Consider the following 15,907-nt stretch of genomic DNA (forward strand, 5'->3'; position numbering starts at 1 on the left):
TGGCATGAATAGAAAAAGTATTCCCCAGGATGTCGGGAATCCCATCCGAGCAGTTAAAAAATGCGAATTGGCATTAAAAATTACTGAAAAACCGATGTAGAGAATAGATCATCGATCTTGCATTTCGGCGAGACTCGTCCAGAACGGAGGTGCACGCAATTTTGCTAGACTCGTCCTGAAAGGGTTAAATGGTGCAAGTGATTCAGAAGCTTTAGTAAGTAATAAGGCTAGGATCCTTTCAACAGACTAAGGTTTATTGTAGGATTGGCTAAATATCAAGGACCACAGTGAGTCAGTGTAACCATCAGGAGAATTCCAATCTGACTTTAAAACTCACTTAAAGGGAAGGGCCCGCCAAAAAATGGGGAGATTTGGACGGCCCGGTCAAAACCTTAGGTGGGAATAAGGTTTCATTGATAAATATAAGGAGTTTCAATGATCCCAAAACACTTGCAAGGTTTAAGAAATACTGGTCTGTCATTGGTTTACGTTTTCTTATCATCAGCATACTCTCATCTTGAAAAATAAGACAATATTTACGACCGATGCAACCAATTTTTACATTCATTATGCAACATTATCGTTAACGCGCCCCTTGCAGACTCGTAAGGTACTATACATGTATTTGGATGTTTTGCAACAAACTGCTGGTTTCTTCGCTTTCGGATAAACGAATAAGTTACACTGCCGTTCCTTACTGTTGGAATCGAAGGAGAGAGGAAAGGCCTACTATATTCATCTGATGTTGCTAAGTTCTTTTTTGGAGTCTTCAAGGCCTAGCCTTCCGCTGCCAAATACAGTGGCCTATCCCGATGAAAACTGATGCGCCCAGGTATGTGTAACGTTACTCATGAAAGCATACATCACATACACTGCGTTTTGTATGGTATCGCTATATATATCATGTTCGTATCGTAATCAGTCCTCTTTCTAAGGTTATTTGGTTTCCATGGTTTCCACGTCCCCACCCGACTCAAAGAAAATATAATTATATGTACTACTATTCTTTGCATTCTCCATCTTTTCTTTGCTAAAACATCACTTCTATTACTATTGACGATGTAACATGTCCTAACTGCATTCCGCTATCATCGCCGACTTTATTTATATACCAGAAGACTGGCCTCTGTGTAGCAGATTATGTAACCCATAGTGGAAACAGCTAACAGCACCCAGGGGATTCACGTGCTGCTCGCGAATTTTCAACTCGTAGTAAACAAAAAGTTGTAAAGTTATGTAAATAAGCTTCCTTATATGGAACTAGTGACGTCACACAGTAGTTTGTAATTTCGCTACAGATGTCACAACTGCTCTCGGTTGTAAGACGATTCAATCTCTTTAACTGTAAAGGCAGCTATAAGTGGTGAAAGGCCCTGTATTAAAATACAGTTCATCAGGGTACCTTTTACAACATCACCACCAGAAAGATAATTGGATAAAAATGTCATATTGAGCTCCCTCGCAGGGGATCTTTTAAAAAAACAATCAATGAAATGGCCAAGGGCCATTGTGCTCACTGTGTGAATATTTGGTGGTTAGGAATTCATCCTGGTAAAGAAACAAGCTACATATATAGTACATAGGTCAAACCAAAGTTGGTACGACATGTGATGTATCGTTGCTTGGAGTACCTAACATAAAAACAAAAAAACAAAAATAAGTGAGATATTGCACTTTTCAAATTTTTTAGTTTTGGCCTCCTGGCGGCAAAGTCGAGGATCACATCAGATAGAAATTAGGTGTCCAAGGTTAGATAAATTAGGGTGTCATGTGTACCAAATTTCAAGTTCATAGCTTCAGCGGTTCTGAAATGTGCCATAGTTGCACTCAAACGACCAACTTACGCCATTTGACCTCTGTGACCTTGAAAATTAGGTCAAATTAAAAACCAGTACGATTTGTGATGTAAAATATATAAAATTTTATCAAAAACAGGTTACTCATAAGAGAGACATCACACTTTTTAAGTTTATACTTCGGGCCCCCTGGTGGCTAAGGAAAGAACCAGATCGGACCGAAATTTATTGTCAGAGGTCACTTGACCTAGAGGGTCCTGTGTACAAAGTTTCAAGTTCTAGGATACAGGCCACAAGACGAAGATGGACACTGGGGTGTTGTATAGACTCCCCTACAGTGAGCCAAAAAGTGAGGCTTGTTGGTCATGAATTTGATCTGAGACACTTTGAATACTGGCAGCATCTAAAGATTTGGTATGATGACTGCACTTGGGAATACCAAAGATATGTCTAATACAGTTCCCTTGAAATGGGAAGCATTATCCCTTGAGCCAACTTGAAGCATCGCACATCCATAAAGTAAAATAGGGCACACGGCCATTTTCCATAAAAGAACTTTAACTTCGTACAAGAGGCCAGGATAAGAAAAAATGGAAGTTAATGGACTGAAAGATCTACGACATGCGGCTTATATATTAGATGTGAGTCACAGGCTTCAGATCACTTCCGAAGTTAATACCAAGAATGTCTGAACTATTAGTAATAGCAATACCAAGGTGCAAAGAAGGATTATTGTTTCGATTTAGACTCCCCAAAGACGATACCCTTACCCATTTTGTCAAGTGCTATTAACTGTCCTGGTTCGCTTGGCCTGGCAAAGCGGGCAGGTGTGCACTCCAATGCAATGAGATATCCTGCAGACAGGATTAATGAGTATGGGCCGTGAAAACCGCAACAAATCTGTACATGTTTTTGTAAGCGGTCGTCGCTCGCGCAAACTTGTCTTGCATGTTTTTGTGAAAGACGACGTCGAAGAACGCGGTCGTATATCAAAACAGACGTTGGGTGGCGCTCGCGCAAACTTCCCTCACATGTTTTTCTGAAAGAGGACGTCGAAGAACGCGGTCGTATGTCAAAACAGATGTTGGGTGGCGCTTGCGCAAACTTCCCTCACATGTTTTTGTGAAAGAGGACGTCGAAGAATGCGGTCGTATAAAAAAACAGACGTTGGGTGGCGCTCGAGACGGGTCATCCTATTTAGCGTCCAGTGGCGACCAGTGGCGTCCAACGCGAAATAATAGGGTGTACACGTATATGGTTAAAAATGTTTTCAAGCTCCTAAAACACTTTCAATAAACAAGATTTAGAAGTTTGGTGGAGTTTGCAAACCTAGTTTTTGAATAATCATCACCAGAAAACGATCTTAGTATGCCAACCTGATGCCAGATCCCGATTCCGCTTTTTCTATAAACCCAAGGAACGGCAGCTAAAACAAACATGGCGTCCAGTACTTTAGCTGGACGCATACTAAGATCGTTTTCTGGTGATAATTATTCAAAAACTAGGTTTGCAAACTCCACCAAACTTTTAAATCTTGTTTATTGAAAGTGTTTTAGGAGCTTGAAAACATTTTTAACCATATACACCCTATTATTTCGCGTTGGACGCCACTGGTCGCCACTGGACGCTAAATAGGATGACCCGTCTCGAGCGCCACCCAACGTCTGTTTTTTTATACGACCGCGTTCTTCGACGTCCTCTTTCACAAAAACATGTGAGGGAAGTTTGCGCGAGCGCCACCCAACGTCTGTTTTGATATACGACCGCGTTCTTCGATGTCCTCTTTCACAAAAACTTGTGAGGGAAGTTTGCGCGAGCGCCACCTAACGTCTGTTTTGATATACGACCGCGTTCTTCGACGTCCTCTTTCACAAAAACATGCTAGACAAGTTTGCGCGAGCGACGACCGCTTACAAAAACATGTACAGATTTTTTGCGGTTTTCACGGCCCATAAATGAGGCCTTCCCTTGTGAAGAATTAGGCCTTCCTGAGCAAGAAGTTTTATCAAACAGTGCAGGTTGTGTGAATGTCTGTTGCGGGGGATGCATCCATCATCCTTACGCATGCATTAGGAAATTACCCAAAGACCAATACTCTATGAAATGGCCAGGGCCATTGTGCTCACCTCATGTGGAGGAAAGATGGATAAAGAGCATGGTATTGTGTCATGTAGTGTTAGGTTTGATGTAGGTCCAAGCAATTACAATTTCCCCAAAATGGCCAATTTACAGTACATTCGACCTCTGTGACCTTGAAAAGTAGGTCAAATCAAAGAAGACCCGGGTGATACATTGAATGGTTGTTAGAATTAGATGTACCTATGATATAAAATTGGTGCCAATCGGGCAAGTCATTACTAGGAATAATGGCATTTTGATGAATTTAGGATTTGGCCCCCTCCCTGGAGGCCAAACGGCAAATCAGATCGCACCAAACTTCGGTACCTGAGATCACCTGACCAAGGGGTACATGTGTACTTAATTTGTGATCAATAGTCATTGCAGTTAAGAAACGTGCCATAGTTACGTCCTGACGGCGAATTTACGTCATTTGACCTCTGTGACCTTGACAAGAAGGTCAAATTAAAAACCTGTGAGACATATACTGTATGGTGGTTAGATGTACCCATGATATCAAATTGGTGGCAATCGGGCAAGAAGTTAAGGAATAATCACATTTTTAAGGTTTTTGGATTTTGCCCCCTGGTGGTCAAGTGGTGAATCATATTGGACCAAACTTCGGTCCCTGAGATCACCTGACTAAGGGGTAAATGTGTACCAAATTTGGTATCAATAGTCATTGCAGTTTAGAAACGTGCCATCGTTACATCCTAACGGCCAATTTACACCATTTGACCTCTGTGACCTTGAAAAGGAGGTCAAATCAAAAACCCGGAGGATATATGATGCACCTTTGCTAGAAGTACCTACCATATTTTTTTCAAAATTTCCCGACTACTATTAAGGGAGATATTGCATATTTTCACTTTTAACGTTTGGCCCCCTGGTGGCCAAACCATGAAACGAATCAGACTGAAACTTGGTCTCCAAGGTGTCATTACATAAGGGTACATGTGTACTAAGTTTCAACTCAATAGCTCAAACAGTTACGAAACGTGCCCTGCTAACGGACGACGGACGACGACGACGACGACGACGACAACGACGACGACGACGACGACGGACGACGGACGCCACGGTATGGGATAAGCTCACCTCTGCTAAGAGGTGAGCTAAAAAGGTCTTTCAGTTTTATGGTCCAGAAACCCATCCAAACCTTGCGATGTTAAGGCCTTATACTCAAGTATAACAATTCAACACTAATATCAGGTTATTCAGATCAATTTTGATTTTATGTACGCCCAGTCCTTGAGCACATGTCATGCTATCATATAAGCAGAAATATTAGGCTTTAACGTTAGATGGTCAAGGTCAAAAGTCATATCGCAGTGGGTATGGTGCGTGTCACACCTGACACACCATCCCTAAAAATGATGACCCCTAATCTGCTTTGGGTTGCACAGTTACTGGATTTTCGGGATAAGGTCAAATGTCTGTGAGTCAGCCATCTTGAATGCAAGACAGGCCATTATTGTACTTGGCCTTAATACTTGCTCAATACACATGCACGACATGGACCTGGATCTTCCTCAACATGTAGAGAAGCCTAATAAGTATCTACATATGAAATTTGAAGAGTCAGGGAGAAATAATGACAAAACGTGTCAGTTTTGGTGAAATTTCAGAATTTGAAGTCTCTAACCTTGTAACTTTAATGTAGGTCAAGGTCAAAATGTTTCCAGCACAATGTTAAGCTTGTTTAGGTTAATCAAGGACATACATTTGAAGACCACACAAACACCCTGTATGATCAATATCATAGTACAAATAAGATATCAAAACATTCGTAGTTGGCAACAAAATCAGATGGTAAAAATGCCGGTCAATCAGCCAAAATTACCGTCCCCAACGCAGACATTTGAAGATATTTAGAAAGGAGATGGGTAAGTTGACCTACTGATACTTCCAAGATGTGGCCAACATGTCTGGCTACTCATTTTAGGTGGATGTTAGAAGTGGGTCATCATTTGAATGAACGCAGATGCGAGTCACATTAAATAGTCACTATGCCGATTACATGGATATCTATTATCTTTTCATTGACTACATTCATTTGACGTATCATCAGGTGAGGCACTGTTGATCATACCGTGTTTTACTAATGATTTGGTGGCTTCAACATTAGTAAAGTTTTCTCGCTAAGGCATTTTCAAATTATGTACTGTACACATTACTCATTCAATTTCGTTTCTGACCTCGTTCATTGTAGGTACTTAGGAGTTCCCTAAGTCTGCAATATATTGTAAACATTATTGCATTATGAATATAAAAGGAATGGAATATAACAAGAGGCCCAAGGGCCTGGCGCTCAGCTGGATGACCTAATAACATAGGACTGAGGGTGTAAAGTAGTAAATATCGGCTTTATACAACTGTTTGAAGGTCAAGAGAACATGTTATACCACTAAAATTTCCAATGCAGAGCTGCCAGCTGGATGAAATATGATTGAACTAATCAGCCATGGTATGTAAATATTACAGGAGGCAACGGAAGATATCCCTAGTTCAGTATGTTGTCTCGGTTGCTTTACAGAAAAGAAGTGTCAGAGAGGATGAGACTTCTCCATGGACAACTGTGGAATGTCCAGGCTGGGTTGTACAGCACAAGGATACAAAATGCTGTCTGTAATTGAGAGGTATCCTGATTTAACAGAGGTCAAAATAAATAGAAATGACCAGTTTGGGACTAACACCATTGTCTTTTTTTTAATAAGGTAGAGATTACAGGAGTCCACAAAATTAATTTTATTGAGAGAAATTGACCTGTCCTGCAGGGTAGGTGATAAAGCTTGGAACCAGTGAAACCTTGAAACCAGTGATTAACCTTGGAATCAGTCCTAAAAATGGATAAAAACATGAAATAATGCCATTTGAACCCAAGGTGGTTACGAATCAATATTTGGAGCTTATTTTCACATGATCAGATCGGAATTTCTCGGTAATTTAGAAATCAGTCGCATATCCGATTCAATAATCTATATTTTAGAACAACCCATTCATACCTCGCCTCCAGTGTACATTACTGATCTCCCAAATATAGGCATGCACATCACGACACGCCCACCACACACCCATAATATGGACCAATCAGCGCTCCGCTTCCTACGCCACCACGCGGGGCCTATTTGAACTACGGAGCGGTGTGATCATACAGGGTGATACAGAGAAAATTGACTACATCATGCAGTACCGGCTGGCACTTATCCGTAGAAACGAAGATGAAGGTTTATAACCGAAGGTTTCAGCCGGGTTTGGAGATGAAAAATGTGAATAAATTCCTTCGCTGAGAGCGATTTCGTACATATTCATGTACACATCGAGGGATGTAGAGATATTTTCGTGATGTAACCAGTTCTAAGCGGACACATTTTTTAGTGATTCCCGTGTGCATGTTTGTCATATCTACTGCGCTTTATCAGAGCATTATTTATACAAATGATTCTTCTAATAAAAACGTTTTATTTTAGTATATGGAATACAAAACAATCACAAAAGCTTACTTTTGCTTTCATCAAAGAGCAATAATTAGATATATGCAAGTGGCGGCCCGTCATGAATAGGCCTATAAATTTATTTTTTAACGACAACAACACATTTCCAATGAATTCAATGATGACGTCATCCTCTACAAAAAAGGTTGATTCTGGAACTACTGGCAAATTGCTATCAATAAAGTCAGCTGGGACAATTGGCAATTGGGAGGGTATAAATCGTGGAAGGAACGCACCCGATTTCACGCGGTACTTGCACAGTGATTCCACGGTTCAGTACTGACTATTCCAAGGTTTATCACTGGTTACATGGTTTCACTGATTCCAAGCTTTATCAACTACCGTCCTGCAGGTGATTGGAATATACAATACAAAGGGTCGTTTTTCATGACATTGTGCGCTTTGCATTATTTGGCAGATCCTGGATACCAGACTACTGTTGCAGAGGTGATGGACATAACGCAGCCAACGGTATCGAGATACGTTGCGAGAACCTTGGATTTCATATCGGAGCAGCACCCCAGGTGGATAACGTTTCCTAGTTCAAATGCAGATTTGGCGCGGGCAAAGGAACTTTGGGCAGAAAAGCTTGGTTTTCCATTCACACTGGGAGCTATCGATTGCACGCATGTACGCATTGATAAGCCACACGGCCGATTTGGAGATGACTTCATCAATCGAAAGAACTTTGCGTCATTTAATGTTCAGGCGACGTGATGAAAAGTGTACCTTCACGAGTGTTGATGTCGGATGGCCAGGGTCTGTTTCGATTCTCGAATATTCCAAACATCGGAACTGCACGAGAAAGTTGCAAGGAATGTTCAAGGGAGTCTTCTTGGCGATTCAGGATATGGAATAGCCCCATACATGATGACACCCTACAGTAACCCAAATGCTGCAGCTGAGAGACATTTCAACCGAGAACATGCAAGAAATCCTGTGGTCATCGAGCGAGCCTTTGGACAATTAAAACGACGTTTTCCGATACTGTGTTACAGCATTCGTCTTAAACTGGCAAACGCTCCAAAATGCATCATTGCTTGTGTTGTATTGCACAATGTCGCAAAGTCACTTAATGACGCAGATGATTTCGGTAATGATGAAGAGGAAGAGGCTGAGGATGGTGTAGAACCCGAGGCTGCAGATGCTCCTTTGGCTGTACGCCAAATTCGATTGCAAGGTCAGCAAAGGCGGCAAGAGGTCACCGCCGTTCTTTACGACAGACGTGTTCAGAACGTGTAAATAATGTTAGAAAACGGCTTAGATTTACATGTATAGTTTACATTAAATAATTGTATGTTTACCCTTTGATACAGTCATATGAAAATTGTAATAAACAACAAAAAAGTAGCTTATTTCACATTTGCCTTTTTATTCCTCATACTTAATACAAGTCATCTTGCCAGGCATCCAAGTTTGTGAAAGACGACGTGTTAGCAGGTGCAACAGCTGCTGCTTCAGTTGTCTGCTGATCGTTTTGTTGCTCAAAACGCCTCATTTTAGCCCTAGTGTACCTTAGTTGCTCCAACAGCACAAGTCTCTGCAATTCAGGCGTGGAAAGAGTCTTGGTGTCCTCAGTTTCGGCAGACAAAACTCTCTTCTTCGGAACTCGTGCAGGCACTGGTGTTGTGGAACGACTTGCGGGTGGTGTCAGTTGGACGTTTGAACTGCTTGGTTCAATTGGACCCCCGGAATTCTGAAGAAAAAAAAAGATTTATTACCGATATGTTCATGAAATTTGGCACATCATTAGAGAGTGTACTTTTCCTGTTATAGCTTTATCCCTAAAAATAAACAGCCTTAATACTCATCTTAAAATAGTGATTCTTCAAAAGAACAGAAAAATAACCTGAAATCGAAAGATAAGGTGAGGAAAGGATACAAACGTTGGAGCTGGAACAGCTTGACTGAGATTGATGATCCCGTGGAGTGCGGATGAACGATCCCGAGGTCCTGAAACCAGTTGAAATCGAGCAGGCCATTTTCGTGATGGTAGGGTTTTCATCCCCTTGGAGATGCTCGTACAGCTTCTGTTCCCATGAAGATAGAATGATTTTACGGTTCCCCGTTTGATTCCCGTCAGTCTTTTTCTTAACTTGGGATTTCATGTTCGAAATCTTCTTCAAGATCTGCTTATCATCCAAGAGTTTATCAGTGTTTGTCAAAATTGCAGATTGACCTGCCTTGAGCGCCGATGCCTTTTTCTCCTTAGCACTTGGCAATTGGCTCTTTTCCAGCAGGATGGGATAATCCTTTATGATCGAAACCATAAGTAAATTTAGCTCTGATTCGTTTGAATTTCCGTCAGCATCTCCAGACGTAGACATGGCGTCCACAGAGCAATCTCGGTTAAAATGCGGCAGCCTATCTAGTCCCAGTGTTCAAAACCCCAACCTTTCACAGAGCCTAATAATCGTGCAGGTGTCCTATTGTACACACAATTGGATCGCAGCACTGACCTCTGACAATTGTGTGGCGTAACACTTGTCCCGCGAAGTATAACTAGGTCTTGCTTGGCAGAACAAGATAAAGGTATAAGAATAAGAAAAAGATTATGTATAGGTTTTGAGCAATTGCTTAGGCTTGTGCTTCTCCTTAACGAGCATTTGCTTTTTCTTCGTGCTTTGACCAGTAAGCTTAAGCTAGTTTTTATGTATTCGGCCCATTCAACATTATCCTTCCCAAATCGAAATAACTTGCGGGAAGTCGCTGGATTTATCTCAGCTCGATCTATCCGACTCTTATAAACCTTCACTTCTCTTACGGCATGAACATAGGGCAAGTTAGGTACAAAACGGACGCTGTAGAAAAGGGTCAAGCACCTCTGGACGAGCTCGCCAAACTGCGAGCAAATGCTTCGGTTTGTAAGGACAACCATGGTCTTATGTATATGCATTCAAGCATTTTCTATGAGTTCAAGCTCATGCTTGTTAGACCAAGCTTTTGCTTTTTCTACCCAAGAAGTTGCTTGTTCTATGAAGCAAAAGCTAAACTTAATGCATACCGTTTCAAGAAAAAGCAAATGCTAGTTTTTATGTATTCGGGCCATTGTCAATATGCCTTGTTTCTTAGTCAGCAATAAGCCCCTTTTTATACAGAGACGAAGGAGAACCCAGATAGGCCTTCACATGTCGGCTTCCAAATGGCTCGAACCAACTGTACTATCACTACTATAAATTTAAAATGCGTGCTCCTCCTACATGTAGCAATGTCTCGGCCAAAAAGGCACTTAGTCGACAGGCAAGCTAGAAGTTCAGCACCGTGAGCAGCTCCTTGGTAAGGCCATGTCAGGTTCCGCGCGCCTCTTCAGATACATCAAGTATTGAAAGCTGTGGTGAGCACATAAAAAGACCATGGTCACCTTAATTTGAAAATCCCTTCATAATCAAGGGCTACCTCTGACTAAAACAGCACCCATAAACAATAGACCACCAACTTGACCCCAGCTCCTAACTGCGGGAAAACCCAAGTCCAGCAACCAAAAGTACCAAAAATACATTTTTGTTTACATTCGAACTGCACACATGCGTTTGTTTACAATTTCATTTCCCGTGAAATCTCGAAAATCAGGTGACCTGCAATCGTGGATTGAAAATAACATTAACCTGGGTTCAGCAGGTCAGCAGGTATACCGGCTGTTCCAATCATCCCCCTACAGCCAGCTGTTCAAAAGGTAATGTTATTCACCCCACAGGGAGTGCAGGTAATTGATTAAGCCCCTGCATAACTTAACAGCAATGCCTTGTGTGACCAGCTGGAATAGTCCAGTATAATTGTAAATATGTTTGGATGGTTCAAAACGCCTTGTTCTTGCAATCATTTCAAAACGCCTTGTTCTTGCAATCATTCTCATTTGCCCGTAAAAATAGTTAAGAAATAAATCATTATATTCTGACCATTACCACAATCATTCTGGTAAAATTCCTGATCATGAATGCATAATTATAACATTTAATTTGATCAGCACTAATCTCATCCTTCTCCGGGGTCTCCCTAGTGTCTTGGGGTATCACTCTGTGATCAATTTATTGGGACAATTGGTCCAAGCTCTTGTAGACGTTTGTGGCTTGGGGAGGATCTTGTCTGACCCTTTAAAGTAACCAAAAATCATTAACAGTTCTGGTTATTGGGGTTTTCGGGGATAAAATAATGTGCGCAAACTTTTCGCGCTGTTTTTGTTGAATTTGCCGCCAAAAACGGTCACGTGTGATGATGTGTGACGTCATCGCGTCATATTCGTCGCAGCGTAAAATAAAATTTCAACCGTCCGCATTCACGTCACTAGACGTCCGTAATCTTTTCCCAATTTCAATGGCAATTTTATAAGGTAAGGCGTGAAAACATGTCTAATCCATGTATGAAGGATCATAGAAACCCTAGATTCAGTAATCTGAAGGAAACGAAGTTTAGTTTGCTGTTAAATTAAGATTTTGGACGAACCAATATAAAAATCATTATAATTACTTATGGGTGATTAAATGGGCAATTTTCAATGAATATTTGAATTGCATTTCTTTTTTTACCACAGGGCTATGACCACTGGAGATGATCTTTTCAAGGGTGTTTGTATAAAAACAGCCCAGAAAACAAATATTCAGATGTAAATTATATTGTAAACAGCTCCTTGGCTGTGGTTTGTGCATTTACCGGTGATATTCCGCTATTTTGGTGGCCATTTTGTCTATTTTCTCTTGGGCGTCGTCAAAGATTTTTTTGTCGACCATGTTCAGCATAAAAAAATCATGAAAGGTCCCAATTATTGTTGTAATACAACCTGTTATAAGGAAGTTATGGGACTTTTAGTGCTGTTTTTCACTGTCTTTTGCTCGTCAGACTGAACATTTTCCTTCAAACTATTCCTATGGTTAATCCATTATAATACCTTTAAAACAAACAACGACTAATCGGATAACTTAATCGTTGATAAAAAATAAACCAATAGACCGATTTTCAAAATTTAAATGGCTTTTTGTTTGTTTCAATGAGTTCCATATGATGATATTCATTTAAAATGCTTCAGAAGATATTCTAATTTCACCCTTGAACTACCTACTTACAGAGTGACATTGAAGGATATATTGACTTATTATATACTCTAGTCTCGATCTTGTAAGGACAGACAATACCAGGATACAGACAATACAGTAAACCCACCTACTCGACGCGGTGCTGAATAGGCTTTACTATTCCTTTATGTACAAGGGCCAATGACTCGCTGGACTAAGGTGTAGGCGTCACAACTGCACTGCATGTGCCCGCCTTGCGTTTCTCTTCGGCAAAGCCCATCGGTGATGTCATGCGTGTACAATGCTTTGTGAGGCCTGGGGACTGGACACAATAAACCTTGAATTGGATTCTGTAGAGCACCCATGTACTGTTTGTTGCTGAGGTTAACCGGTTTAATTGAGTAGAACGGCTAAAACCAGCCACATGTCAACATACAGGGTGACCCAGCAAATACGATTTGACATTTTCAATGAAGTCCGGCTATCTGGGGTCCTTTACACCTAGGCCTAATCCAGTTCATGTTCAGGGTCAAGGAATGCCATTACATCCTCCTGATCATCATTGCCATCGGCAGGTAATTGGAGCGGTCCGTCGTCAATGTTGTCTGGACGAAAAGCCGTCTCAAAGCCATTGACGACGACCTGGACCTCCACTGCTTCCCATGCCCGACTGACAATGTTGATCACATTAACTAAGGAAATCTGGTCACAGGCACCCTGTTCAATAGTGTTTCTACTTTTCCAGTCCTTCCATTCTTTCCTGGCATGTTTCTTAAACGATGCCATAACAGACACATCTAAAGGCTGTGCAATTGAGGTACACCCCGCAGGTACCAAATCTATGATTCCCCCCAGTTCCATCACTGCGTTCCCAAAGACCTCTGTTAGATGAACTCTGTATCGGTCCACGATAATAAAGAACTGATCGCAGTTTTCTCCATGCACATGCGGCTCAAGAACAGTATCTGTCCAGTGTTCAATGGTGTCTTGCCTCATCCTGCCAGTATCAGAAGTGGTAACTTTCACATTATGTGGCAGTTCTTGCTGAGCAACTTGCTCCATCTGCCTCACAAATCCACGACGAGGAAATGTTATGTGAGCTGGAAGTTTTACTCCTGTAGCAGCAATGCACAATGTAACGGTGCAACCTAACTTGGCATTTGCACGAGATGTCCGGATATCGACCGATTGCGCCCCTGTGGTTTCACATGTATACACAGGACGACAATCCAATAGCAAGAAAGTTTCATCCATGTTGAAAAAGAATCCCATTGGTATCTGAAACTGTTCAACTACCCCAGCGACATCATTTCTGAATTGCGCGACTCTAGCTGCGGCGTCTGCAGGGATCGTAGTAGTGTTTTTATTAGTCTTCCGAAAAGAAATCTTCTTTCTCTTCATGAAATCGGTCACCCAACCTGCTGAGGCGTGGAATTCATGCCGAATCGGTCTAGAACGGACAATTTCATTCCGTCTGTCTTCTGCCAAGTTGTCCCACCACGTTTGGAAAAGATCAAGTGCTTTTACTTGGAGGTCCGAGACAGACACAACCAGACGCTTTTGCCTTTCACCTACGAACCACTCATGGAGATTAGTTTCTACTTCAGGCCATGTTCCGACATGATTTTCTCGTATTTTACGAATTTTACCATTTTTCTCGAACAGTACGGCATCTAGCTCCTCTCGGTCCCATTTCCGAAAGGTGTAGGGCGGAATTCTGTGATGATTTGCAAATTCATCACTACTGGCGACTGTCCCGTTCGCCAAGGCCTCTTCACAATCGGTTAGATACCGAATTTTTTCACTGATACCGTAGCTACGTTGACGCTTTCTTAGCGGTGGTACATCCATGACAGCACATGTAGGCCTACAGCAAGCCAGAGTGTACAGGCCAAAAATGACATGACAGTAACGGCTTATGAAGATGACCCAGTAAACGTCAGCTAGGCCTATAAACCTCATCAATTTCATAATGCAATAGTATTGTGAAGAATTCGGAAGACTCGCCCATGACAATTGGCCTACAATTCCAGGTTACCACTCTGATCTGCATGACAGGGTTGATCGGACACATTGATTTTGGTCCTAGGAGTCGCGTGGCCCCTCTACACAAAAGAAAAGTAACGCCTATTCAGTACCGCGTGGAGTGGGTGGGTTTACTGGGGTTGTATTGTCTGTCCTTACAAGATCGAGTCTAGAGTATCAACAGAAAGAGCTTGGGTAGCTGATTACAATGGTATGAAGTTTTATTGGATGAAGTGAGCAGAACTTTTTGAATGTTTTGTTGAATATTAGCATTTTTTCAGAAAATCGCCCGGGAATCAACGACTGCGCTGGAAAAAGGCCCCCAGGCGTAAAAGAGTTAAGCCCTCCTATATCCAATTAAGTGGTCCAGGGACCATGTGCTCACCTCGGGTAATGTTATGCATGTCATTTGCAGTGGATATGGGGAGAACAGTTTCTGTCCAGTTTCACCAGTTTTGATTCCATTGAATAATATCATTCTTCTCGGCTCAGTCAAAGGCACAAAAGAAAATTACCGGTACCATCTAACTATAGCATTTTGGTTATAAAGTTGGCTGGATTTCAGGGTTATTGAAGTGTACAGTGGAACCCCGGTTGGCGACCACCTCAGTAACGCGACCACCCCACCTACGCGACCACGATTCTCCGGTCCCGAATGGTTTCCTTTCTAATTACCATTAAGAGACCCCCGCTAAGACGACCACCCCGGTACCCCGACCGCGACCACTGGCTTGGCCGGTCCCAAACTGAAAATCAACCCCGCTAACCCGACCACCAGGCCTAATTGCCGTAATCGGTCGCGACCGCGGCATAGTAATTAGCACCTCGCTGCCAAGCTTTGTTGAGACGGGGACAATGGCCATGGGAATACATATGAAAACAAAAAATACAATGTGATATTGCAGGTATGATCAATTGTATAAGTGTAAATGAATAAATAAACTTTCCTTTTCTGACGTTTCATGGTTTGTTTTCATTACTGAGCCAGTTCAGTACCAGACATGCGCACTCAGCAGCAGCAAAATCATGTGATTTGCGTGATTTGCATATGAACTTATAATAAACGGCGGGTAGTTTGAAGACCACACTTATGACAATAACAAGCTTGCGAGACGTTTGAATGTTTTATGATATGGAGAACTTGGTTGATTTACTACAGTATCATTTTATATTTCTTTAAATATTTTGACTGAAAATAGACTTGATTAAAACTGTAGCATTACTCAACTCATCTTCTCAGGTGTGAATTGCTGATGAATCTTGGAACTCGCCGCTAATTTATTTTTGCATATTTTCGGAGCAATTAACGGCTCTCTTAATTGACTGTTAATTAACTCTTAGGTTCTCACATAAAGATGATTACAGATACCGAAGTAATTGATATGAAAAGGTTTATTCAAATAAAATATATTGTCTTCATTAAATTACAAATAAAAACATAACACAATAGAGAATATATGTTTTTATT

General features: G+C 41.5%; 1 protein-coding gene across 4 annotated transcripts in view; it reads right to left on the reverse strand.

The window, feature by feature from the left end:
• Positions 1 to 15,907, reverse strand: part of LOC135491759 (ubiquitin-like modifier-activating enzyme ATG7) — a 380,340-nt gene that overhangs the window by 274,204 nt on the left and 90,229 nt on the right. The window lies entirely within an intron of this gene.

Source organism: Lineus longissimus, chromosome 7 (genome assembly GCF_910592395.1).
Source record: "Lineus longissimus chromosome 7, tnLinLong1.2, whole genome shotgun sequence".
Lineage (NCBI taxonomy): Eukaryota > Metazoa > Nemertea > Pilidiophora > Heteronemertea > Lineidae > Lineus > Lineus longissimus.